The sequence below is a fragment of the Anabrus simplex genome, chromosome 1 (genome assembly GCF_040414725.1).
Source record: "Anabrus simplex isolate iqAnaSimp1 chromosome 1, ASM4041472v1, whole genome shotgun sequence".
Classification (NCBI taxonomy): Eukaryota; Metazoa; Arthropoda; class Insecta; order Orthoptera; family Tettigoniidae; genus Anabrus; species Anabrus simplex.
Genome location: NC_090265.1, coordinates 1,021,497,647 through 1,021,510,121, shown reverse-complemented (window position 1 = coordinate 1,021,510,121; position 12,475 = coordinate 1,021,497,647).

Genomic DNA, 12,475 nt, shown 5'->3' with positions numbered 1-12,475 from the left:
TAATAAAGTAAACCAAACAAGCTTATAAGTTTACGTGGCTGTTGAGATCCTGTTCCTAGTTGCGGGACCTCCAATTTTACGTAGAATCCGAACTACGCGAATGTGACATTTAGTTTCCAAATCGCCACATATATTAGCACAGAGTAATTAAAACTGAAGGATTCTTCCTACTAAATATAAAATGCAAAAATCATTATCTGTCAATGTCACGTTCTATTACCACAATTAAACTGCAGGTCGCTTCCTTTGTACATTATCACAGAGAGCACCACCTGCCGGGTATAACGTCACCGTGATTCGATTTGACAAGACGACCTCGTAACTTAAATTACTTCCCGCTGATGTTCTGACAAGCAAGTGCAGCCTTCTTGGTAAGTTTATCTGATGGCTCGTAAAATACTTCCTAAGTACTTCACCAAAAGAGAGCTTATCGTTATTTCATGTTAAGTGCCTCGGACACCTTAAGTTCCATCACCTTCTCGTTCCAAGAAAAGAAGTATGATAATTCTTTTAAAAAGTAATTCAGTAGCTGAGTGGTCCTGTGAGTTTACACCGAATTATTTTGAGAGCATTTCCAAATTCGGAACTTTACATCAATCACCACTGATCTGCATTTAGGGCTATCGCATTGTCAGGTTGTTAGACTTGCATTTTCTTAAAAGATTTCCAGGAAATTGGAAACTTATCAAGTGTCTCCCTTGGAAAATTATTCCAATCCCTAATTCCTCTTCCTATAAACGAGATTTTGTCCAGTTTGTTCTAAGAATAATTAATAATTATGTTATTGGCTTTTGCGTCCTAGTAACTACTTCTACGGTCTTCGGAGTCGCCGAGGTGCCAGAATCTACTGACACGAGGCTGTCGTATTTGAGCACATTTAAATGCCACCGGACTGAGCCAGGATAGAAACTGCCAAGGAGGAGACAAGCGGCCAGCGCCTCAATCCTCTGAGCCACTCAGACCGACCTGTTTATACTCTTCGATTTCAACTTTATTCTCACACTAGCGAATGTACCCGTGCTTCGCTTCGGTATTCTATATTGTATTCGAATATTGAAGTAAATACTGTACATGCAGTAAATATGATTGTTTTAAAATTGCATGTCCCTTAGCGTTATCCGAGAAACGGCATGGGGATTTGTTACGGATTTGTGATATAACGGCAGGCTCACTTGCATACTGCCATTCACCGTCGAGTTGGGAAGTTTACATTATAATTGCAGGCCCCATTGCCCACTGCGCGGTCACAATCGATTTGGGGAGTTTTCGTTACAATGGCAGGCCCCTATCCTACTTCCAGACAGATTACAGTTAAGGAGTTTTTATTATAAAGGCAGACAACTTCTTTCCAACCAGTCGAAATTGAGTTGTGCAGTTATCATTATAACGACAGGCCTCTTTTCCTACTGCCAGCCAGCTTACTGCCAGTCACACCAAGTTGGTGAGTTTCCATCAAAATAGCAGGCCACTATGCCTAATGCCAGTCACATTTAGATAAAATTGGCAAAACAAACGAAATTACAGACAGGGGAGCCCCTACAACTTTATTTAAATAGATTATGATTTTTCCTACTTTTAAATACTCCACTCAAGTTTCATCGCTTACTTATGTCATACCAAGCCATCTCTCCACTGACAGCACGGAACATTCCACTTAGTCAAGCTGTTCGTCTCCTTACTTCTAAATCTTCCCAGCCCAAAGACTGCAATATTCTCGTGACACTACCCTGTTGTCAAAAATGACTCAGAACTAATCGTGCTGCTTTCCTTTGGATCTTTTCTTGTTCTCGAATCCAGTAATCCTGGTGAGGGTTCCATACACTAGAACAATACTTTAAATTGGATCTAACGAGTGACTTATATTCCCTCTCCCTTACTGCCTTACTGTTACCCGTAAATACCCTTATAACAATATGAAGAGATATATAACCTTCCCATAGGACTACATGCCGTGTATCCCCACCAGGCTCGAGGCACCATGTGCACCACCAAATGTAACGTAAGAGTCCTTCTTCAAACAAGAAAACTTTGTGTTGTACAAAACACCGTCCAAAAAAGAATGTCTACCTGATCTCACATTATTTAGGGATATAAATTACAGCTCACGAGCTCGGAAGCTGGTGGTCCAGGGCTGGTCCTACGGGAGGTGATGATGTGGTAGAGCTCCGACCCACTCAAGTGACTTCGTAGAAACCCTACTAAATACCAGCCCGGTGCAGGCGACCCGACTGGCTGAACAACTTAGCCTATAGCGTGGAGCGGTACGTACGGCATTTCAGGTTCGGCCTATGTTTTTGTTTGTTTAAAAAATGCTATTTGTTCGGGGCGTCGACAATGTAGATCTTTTGCACCTACTGGCACCATATTGTATGGACCTGCGTGTAATTTGAATGGTGGTAGTGTGGAATGTTGTGTGTGAGGAAAGGAAGATTAAGGCCGTCACAAACACCCAGTCCCCAGGCCAGGGATATTAATCATCACAATTAAAAAATCCTGACTCGGCCGAGAATCGAAACCGGAGCCACCGCGTGACAGGCCGACGCGTTGCCCCTACACCGCCGGGATGTTCAGCCTTGGTCCCTTCACCGATGGCTCACCGAGAGGCTAGGCAATTCATCGAGGACTAGGAATGTATGCAATTAGGTATTCCATTCCTTTCATCCTGCCCATCTATAATTGATAAATCTTTACGAATTGTGTTATTACCATCGTTACATTAAATTATATTACAAGCAAGACAATCGCGATTCGCTACAGCTTTAGACTGAATGTTCTTCTGGCCCGAATGGTATTAGATTTTTACCGGCATCCATGTTCACCACGGGCCTGAACTCTTTATTTCGCTTCTTAATTGTACAGCGTGATGTTCCTATGTTCCCTTTAAAGAATATCAGCCACCATCACCACTAAATTTTACATAACTTTCTGGTAAAATATATTTTCTGTTCTACCCTCTGACGGGAGGAAATTAGCGAAATGGGGAGATACAGGTTAAGTTGTGGGGCCATGTGAAGCGATGTAGGAGGATATATTAGGAGGATGAATTCTTCTTCTTCTTCTTCTCCTTCTTAATCTGGTTATCCTCCAAGGTCGGCTTTTCCCTCGGACTCGGCGAGGGATCCCACCTCTACCGCCTCAAGGGCAGTGTCCTGGAGCTTCAGACTCTGGGTCTGGGGATACAACTGGGAAGGACGATGAGTACCTCGCTCAGGCGGCCTCATCTGCTATGCTGAACAGGGGCCTGGTTGAGGGACGGGAAGATTAGAAGGGATAGACAAGGAACAGGGAAGGAAGCGGCCGTGGCCTCGAATTAGGTAACATCCCGGCATTTGCCTGGAGGAGAAGTGGGAAACCACGCAAAACCACTTCCAGGATGGCTGAGGTGGGTATTGAACCCTCCCCCGGCCGGGCTGAGTGGCGCAGACGGTTAAGGCGCTGGCCTTCTAACCCCAACTTGGCAGGTTCGATCCTGGCTCAGTCCGGTGGTATTTGAAGGTGCTCAAATACGACAGCCCCGTGTCGGTAGATTTACTGGCACGTAAAAGAACTCCTGCGGGACTAAATTCCGGCACCTCGGCGTCTCCGAAGACCTTAAAAAGTAGTTAGTGGGACGTAAAGCAAATAACATTATTATTATTAACCCTCCTCTACTCAGTTGACCTCCCGAGGCTGAGTGGACCCCGTTCCAGCCCTCATACCACTTTTCAAATTTCGTGGCACAGCCGGGAATCGAACCCGGGTCTGTATGGAACGAAACGAGGCCACAGAGCTAGTTAACATTTAGAGGATTTTGGAGGTGATTAGGAAATTCACAGAGACTTGCATGCTGAACGCTGTCCGACTCGTTGGCTGAATGGTCAGCGTACTGGCCTTCGGTTCAGAGGGTCCTGGGTTCGATTCCCGGCCGGGTCTGGGATTTTAACCTTAATCACACTAACCACTACACCACAGAGGCGGACGGGAGGATACATTGCTGAGGAAAATAATGGACTTGGTCATGGAGAGTAAGAGAAGTAGGGGGAGACCAAGACGACTATGTTTAAAGATAAACGATTTAAAGATAAATAATAATAATTTCGTGTGGCTATTTCTAGCCGAGTGCAGCCCTTGTAATGCAGACCCTCCGATGAGGGTGGCCGGCATCTGCCATATGTAGGCAACTGCGTGTTATTGTGGTGGAGTATAGTGTCATGTGAACCAAAGGCCAGGACGCTGACCATTCAGCCAACGAGTCGGACGATTCAAAGATAAGAGGTATGGAACGAAACGAGGCCACAGAGCTAGTTAACATTTAGAGGATTTTGGAGGTGATTAGGAAATTCACAGAGACTTGCATGCTGAACGCTGTCCGACTCGTTGGCTGAATGGTCAGCGTACTGGCCTTCGGTTCAGAGGGTCCTGGGTTCGATTCCCGGCCGGGTCTGGGATTTTAACCTTAATTGGTTAATTCCGATGGCTCGGGTCTGGGTGTGTGTGGCGTATTCAACTTTAGAAATGATCCTAGGTAGAGCCCTCATCTTCACAGACATGCAGGTCGCCTAATAGGCCGTCTACTAGAAAAAGACCTGCACTAAGCCTCCCCGGAGGCCATACGCCATTATTATTACTGAACGCTGAAAGGTATAACACTCTATAATGAAGTTGCATGAAAATTATTATTATTATTATTATTATTATTATTATTATTATTATTATTATTATTATTATTATTATTATTGTTGCCGTGTTTTAGTGGTAGGTAGAGGTGAAAGAAGGTGCGGGCGTGAACGGGTCTCAAACTACGGAATCAAAGTTAATGTAAAATTTAACAAGGTTATATTTTCTTTTCAAAAACAAAGAAATAACAAGCATGGCAGGTACAAAGTAGCAAGTCCAAAGGGTAGTTACAATATTTACAGGTTTTGGGCTTCGCGCCCTGACTTCACAATGCTTGGGCAATCAGCTCAGTTTTACCCCAAACACAAGTTTCAACAGAGGGGCAGAAAACCCCATTCATGCCTAGGAGTCCTTGCTCCAAATTACACTGAAAAGCCTCCACGAGGCATACAACATTCAATTTTCAAAAGAGCCACACGCTCTCAACTTTAAGCCTCTCAAAGGCCACACCAAACTCCACCTTCGAGTTGTCCTCACTGGACATAGACACAGGGGTAAAATACCCAACCTACTGAGGTCTATTAAATGAAAAGGGGCAATTACATGACCTCTAAAATAACAATTTGAGAGGAGGCGATCTGCACTCCTAATACACTTGTTTTTAAAACCTAATCTGGCTCTAGGCCACTAATGCAAGGTCTAATCCCATACTACAGAGGTGACTTTAGAAAAGAGCAATTTGTTTTACGTTAACGAAGAATAGGTTGAGAAAATAAGTTCACCTCAAAACAATGTGAGTGGGAGCTCGAGAGGGTTAGCACTCTCTATCCCAATATGCAGCTTTAAAAGAGAATAGATGAAAAGATTGGTTACATTTTAGGAAAAGGTTACATGGTGGAAACGCTTCGAACCCGCTCCGAGAGTTAAACTGCCAACCTAGCAAGAAAAGAAGTTATTAAGAGGCCATTACCTGGTGTTGAACAGCTGGAGAAGAACGAGGCGCTTCCCGCCCCCTGCTATGTACTTTACACACTGAAAGATGGAACAGAAGTGGCCCGGAGACCCAAAAATCAGCAGTTTAAATACTCTCGCGGAAGGTTCTAGGCGTTTTAGGGAAGAGAACACCCGCCCACAATCACTTTATTGGCTAGGGTACAGAAACATATCCAAGTTGGGGGAAGATACATCGGATTGGTCGGAAATTACTAAAAGAAATTCGGGATTGGATAAATCTAAAACAAGGGGGAAAAGAGGGGTATACAGCCAACTTAAACAATAACAGAAAGAAATTTAACAAGAAACAAACTTTTGAAATAAGAACTTCTCCAAAAAAAATAGTTCTTTCACTCCGCACTAGGGTGCACTATTGTTGATCTTCAGTAGTGTCCTCTAGAAGAGAAAGTTCACACTTCTTACTACAAGCAAAACAAAAATACGTCGAAAATGACACAGTTCAAAAACTCCAAACTTTCCAGGTAGAGACATCTTCTGAGAAACTTGAAAATTAATACTGTCCATAAAGTTCAGACTTCCTCCAGCAGAGGAGTTTCAACAGGCGCACATTTTAAATTAGCGGTGTGGAGGTGTACCGCCCGGTACAATTATTATTATTATTATCATTGTGCAGAGTCTTAGCTAACATCCAGCGTACTGGCCTATGGTTTACAGGTCTCTGGGTTCGATTCGATTCCGGCCGGTCCGTGATTTCAATTAGGTACGTAGTTCATTCACCTGGCTCGGATACAGGGTATGTGTGTTCGTATCAATACACAATTCTTCATCTACATATAACACGCGACGCTGCCAACCACCACAGAAATCCGCAATAGTGAATACATTCCTCCACAAAGGGTTGGTGTCAGGAATGGCATCCGATCGTGAAACTAGGTCAAACCAACATTAGATGCTGACCCCAATCGGCAAGGGTCAGGGATAATTATTATTATTTTTATTATTATTATTATTATTATTATTATTATTATTATTATTACCGCGTTTTTGTGGTGGACATAGGTGAAAGAAGGTGGGGGCATGAATAGGTCTATCTGCTCCAATCACAAGATTACTTAAAAGTTTTCAAATTAAAGTTATATTTCTTTTCTCCGCAATTTTTTCAAATGCAAATTTTTTTATAAAAAAGTCGCTCAGCGACGCAACAAGATTTCAGGTACAAAATCAGAAACGTCAACAAATTTTCAATTAACAGTACGAGCTGAACGCTTCCAATCTAACAAAGGTTACTTGAGTAATATTGCTCCATCCACTCAATAGTCAAGGAGACAGGTCTCCCAATTTCATTTACCATTCAACCATGCTCTGCTACCACTTGTTACAGCGTTTTTGTGGTGGACAGAAGTGAAAGAAGGTGCGGGCATGAATAGGTCTATCTGCTACAATCAAAAGATTAATTAAAAACTTTAAAATTAAAGTTACATTTCTTTTCTCATTTTTTTCAAATGCATAATAATAACAAAACAATTCGCTCAGCGACGGAACAAGATTTCAGGTACAAAATCAGAAACATCAACAATATTGCTCCATGCACTCAATAGTCAAGGAGACAGGTCTCCCAATTTCATTTACAAAGTATACTAACAGCTCTACAAAAACAGAGAGAGCGTCTATGCTCTACAAATATCTAGGAGACTACGCTCCAAAGCTTATACATTTACTGCCTTATCACGGCAACCTTCAACAACAAGAGCATATTTGCTCACTAAAATTTACACTTTCGAGGTCTCTCGAGGCACAGGCTACATTTTACAACTCAAAAATAATTCACTGTCTTAAGCCCTCAACAGTCTAACCACTTAACATAAAGAATGTTTACAGGAATATCCAATACTCATTCTACCGGGCCGTGGTGGGAAGAAAACAACACGGGTTCAAGATACTGGCCCAACAATCAAAATTATGCGGAGGCAGAAACATGCTCTCCTTGAAATTTGCACACCAGATTAAAAACCTATTAGGGTTTCTGGCCCGAATACTGAGGTGACTAGGTGAAGAAAATTTAAGTTACAATGCTGCAGATAGAAAACGTTACAAAAACATAGTCACCTCAAATACAAGCTGATAGGGAAGTCGAGAGGGTGTCACACTCTCTATTCCCGAATTTCGGCTGTTTCTAGGCTAGTTTTGAGATTTATATTTGACGATGAAGCTTACATTACTGAAGTTTGAAATTAAAGGTTACATAATTAAAGACAGGAAACCTTCTCCTCGAGCTAGCTTTCAGAGGTTATCACCTAGTTGTTAAATGGCTGCCATTAACTTACTGCGCTGGACTGTTCGATGAAGGGCGAGACGCCCTCGCCTCCACTATTAGCACACACTCAGTAAACTGGACGATCAAGAGGACGAACTAGCTCGAAAATTTGCCAGCTTTTATACCCGAGAGGAAGGTTCAAGGGAGATCTGGACTAAGGTCCGACACCTTCCCCCCAGCCCCAATATTTTATTTGATAATTAAATATGTAGAAGAAAACGCTCATTGGTGGAAAAATACACTAACAAAATATCTTGTTGGTTAATTTTGAAGTTGGCGGAAAGGGATCGAAGTGTTGAAAATTTGATACACAAAATACAAATGCAAATCAACTCAGTTTAAGAAACCTTAAAATAACAAATTACTTGAGAATTTTAATAGTTCCTCTTTTCACTAGAGGGCATAACATACGTTATTTTGGTAAAGACACCTGTGAGGAAAAGTCCAAACTTCTTGTCCAAGTAGTTGCAAGTTTATATTGAAGATCGCGTTTCTCAAGGCGCTTCATTTGAATGAACGGAGCGGGTATACCCCACGGTTCGGAACTCCCCGCCTTAATGTCTCTCCTCACGGTGAAACATTGAAATTTGTTTGTTAGAAAAAACTAAAAAAATGTACAGACATTTTCTTGAAAAAGTTCCTTTAGAAGAAAATGTTAAGTCAAACCCAATCTTGAAGTTTTCCTGAAGTCGTAGAAATCTGGGATATACAGTTCAAGTTTGATGTCAAAATCGGCTGTCGCCGCCGATACCAGGGTGGCGACCTCCGGACACCCCAAGTACCCTAAGATACACGTCTCCCGCTGCCCTAAGAAGGGTAGCCATGGTGATGGTCGCCGCAGACCAGCTGTAGAGATACTGTACCAAGATGGGTAGGCGGTTGAATTACCGCACCTCAGCCCTCGCCGGAAAGGATTGTACTCCAGCACGCCGTTATGAAGGAGACTGGGCCAGAGCAGAGTGGGCCCTTACCCCACGCCAGCATCGCTCGCCAGATGTTACGACTCGGCTGCCGATGTCAGAGAGTGCACTGAAACAGTAATTTACTTGGCGACAGAGATTATTTTGGTGGAGAGTGAGAGTTGTGTGTTTTCCTAAGCTGTGTTTTTAGATGAGGCGGGCTGCATAGAGGACGAGTGTGTCATTGCAGACTTGGTGTTGGAGGCGGGGGATAAGGAAATGACTACCAGGTGATGGATTGAGGTAGACCTTACTAGAGGAGAATGTTGTAAAGGGTAAAGTACCTAATTAAAAATAATGCTCTTAAATGTATATGGGCGGGGCAGAAGGCCTCCCCATATACCTGATTTAAAACAATTTGTTTACAGAACTGCAACCGAAAGAAATATAGCTTATTCCTTGCTGCTATAACTTAGTGGCCCATACTGAAAAACAAAAGATTGTATGGGTTTGATTTGGAAAAGGTGAACCCTAAATATCCTCTCAGTGGCTGAGTTGCTGACCAGAAGAGTAACAGTAGTTAAGAAGTCGAAAATAATACATGGCCCATGAAATGTGGGGGCAAGCTTGCCTGCAGGAACAAAATTCTTAACTATAACTTGATCTCTGACCTTTAAATTGGTGGGCCTCCGTCCACGATCATATCTCTCTCTAACCTTTTCATGAGAAGCTTTAAGATTACTTCTTGCCTTCTTCCATAGGTCTCTGATATTATCAGGAGCTATTGTCTCAATTAATATGTCACAGAGTGACCAAAGATTAGACAGCGGCATGTTGGGAACAAATTTGAACATGAGAGAGGCAGGGGTGAACTTGTGTGACCCGTAAGGTGTTAGCATACCGCACGCCTTCGGCTGACACTGCCATTGCCTCGAGTTCCCAGAAGGTTTGAGGCCGTCATGCAAAACATAGTGTACCAGGAAAAGTTTTTGGGGAAAGGGCATGAGTAGGACCTCAGAGAGTGGAACTTGGTTTTGGCGCCGATACAGAGTAGGATAGACTCGCAGAGCGAATAATAGATGGTTAAATTTTTTTAACAATTTATTAATTCTTCACCCTGCAATATGATTATTAGACTCAAATCTGGCATTGAAATTAAAAGTTTGAACGTAATCTTCCTGATTTCTGTTCATGAAAATTAAATGAATATCACTGATTCCAAAGTCTTTCATATGTGAGAAGACGAGGTATTAGATTTCCACCTAAAGTCTTTCTAAATATGAGCACACACTTGTAATTGCAAATTGACATGAGAAATTAAATTTCTGTTAAAAGTTTTCAGTTTTTCAGATTGTAAACCTTGATGTATAGCACACTTGAAAAGCCTAAAGTCTTTCTATGAGATATGAAAATTAAATTTGAAAAATGAAATTAATCACTCCTGAGAAACTATGAGAACTCTGAAATATTTGTTCGCACGTGGCACTGAAGTTTCCACTGTTCAAAATTAATGAGAAAAATTTAGTCAGTTTGTTACTACTCACTTAATGAAAGAAATGTTGCTACAAATGTTGAAGGATGGACATCTGGAATGTTCCGTGGAGAATCAGGGTCGGTGATGTTGACACCATGCTGACGTCCCCCGATGAGGTGATGACGGCTGGAACTGGATCGTGTAGAATTGCAGCTCGTTAAGGTGATTTTTCGCACACGAAAAATTAACTTAGTGCGAGTAGTTATCACTGACACTGTCATTTACTGTTGAACACACTTTATGGCGTAATTGAACTTTAAGACGTTAAATTAATAATCACAGTCTTTCCTGTACGAAATACTATTTAAAGTCGTTACTGATTCGTCCATAATTACACAGTTCACACTTGAAAAAGGCAAATCATAGTCTATAATCACAGTCTTTGAACACGGTCATTAAGTCACAAAGGATTATTTTCTGATTATCTTGTTATTATAACGTCATATTACCTCAGAAAATGTTCTTAGTATTCACCCAGATTACTACTGTAAGTCGTATACTAATATGGCGTGAATAAAGAAATACAGTTCAATACTCGAAAAGAAATGAGTTCTGGTAATTCTACACATTAGTTTCTGTAGAAGTTCAATATCATATGAAGTAAACTAAGTCTACACGTAATGATATATTCTGTGAACGTTAAATATTTGGTATTTGCACTTCAATAAGTTCACTCGTATTATATTCTCAAATGTCTTTAGAATTAGACTGTAGTCACGACGCGATGTACTAACTACAGTGCGACGTCTTTTATAATTTTGTCGGCGATATAACTTCGTGTTCCGGAAACGCGACGGCAAGTACTTTCACCGTGACTGCGCGGACATACTGTACGAGGGTCGGTCTCTCCTCTGTCTCACTCACACACATCTGTGTACTCGCCCTTGTACTGCGCTACTCTGCTTGTTAGCCTTGACATATATATGCCGGCGCTGGGAGGGGTGGTTTCTCTTGGCCATGTGACCGTAAGTGTATAATTTTCTTAGACTTTAAATTATTATAACTCAACAACCATGGGATGGATTAATTCGAAATTCACAGGGATTAACTTTTATGACGTCCGCTACAATTCAGCGTTTGTCCCATTGAAATTGGTTAAGGCGTTGAAAAGCTTGCGAAAAGAAAATTCTTTTCGAGAAATATCTCTAGGGGAGGTGAGCTTCGAGCGACAGGTGACGTCACTTGACTTCGCCTAGTGCACTCGTGAAGTCTGGCACCTGCTGGAACATTCCTTTATTTAAATGTTCGTACGTCGGACGGATATTTTATGCTGGAATAACGTTTCTTTCGATTAATATGGGCCAGGACATAGGCTTTCCTGGTACAATAGATATGACCTATAGGGCGGAGAGATTCCTTCCACTATAGTTTGGACAATTTGATCTTCTGGCAAATGAATAGCGAAAACCCTAGTATAAATCTTTATGTCCTGAATAAAGTCTTCCAGGTTCTCATCCAACCTCTGTACTCTAAAATAATACTTCTGAATTAAAGATGACTTAGCTCTAGCCGGAATGTAGCTAGCCAAAAGGTGGGCGTGGAAGTCTTCTATTGAAGATCTATCAGCTATTGCTTTTACTATTTTGTCCGAGAGGACGCCTACAAAATAAGGGTAAATAATTGGAAGTATTTGGGAGTGAGAGAGAGCAAACACTAAAGCGTGATCTTGGAATTCGACTAGAAATCGTAAAAAGGAAATGACTTCATTCGTTGAGTTAATGGAGAACTTGGATATAACTTTGAGCAACATGGATAAGGGGTGGGGCAAGCTGCTGAAGCCGGGCTACATAAATAGGTGACGGCATTCGAGGTTGAGAAGGTTCAGACACTGCACTAGTCATAAAGAACGGTGGAAGTTGTTTTGGATTATCAGACGCTGTTTCCGATGGGGCAGATGTTTGTTGAGTAGTAATAGATTTCCTACTCTCATTCACTCTATTAGATTCTTCCTCCGTAGACAAGTTTACCATAGGAACATGGTTTCTTTTAGCAGTAGCGGCCCCGGATAAAAACTGACTCTATTCGACGTATCAGAGATGTGTTCCAATAGATTACTTGCTTCCTTAGCATAAGCCTCAATCAATTTTAGAGAAAATAGGTCCCTAGCCCTATTATAGAAATGAAATAGCCCAGCCTGAACTCTTTTAAGTTGATTAGCAGATGGATTGCTTATTTCAA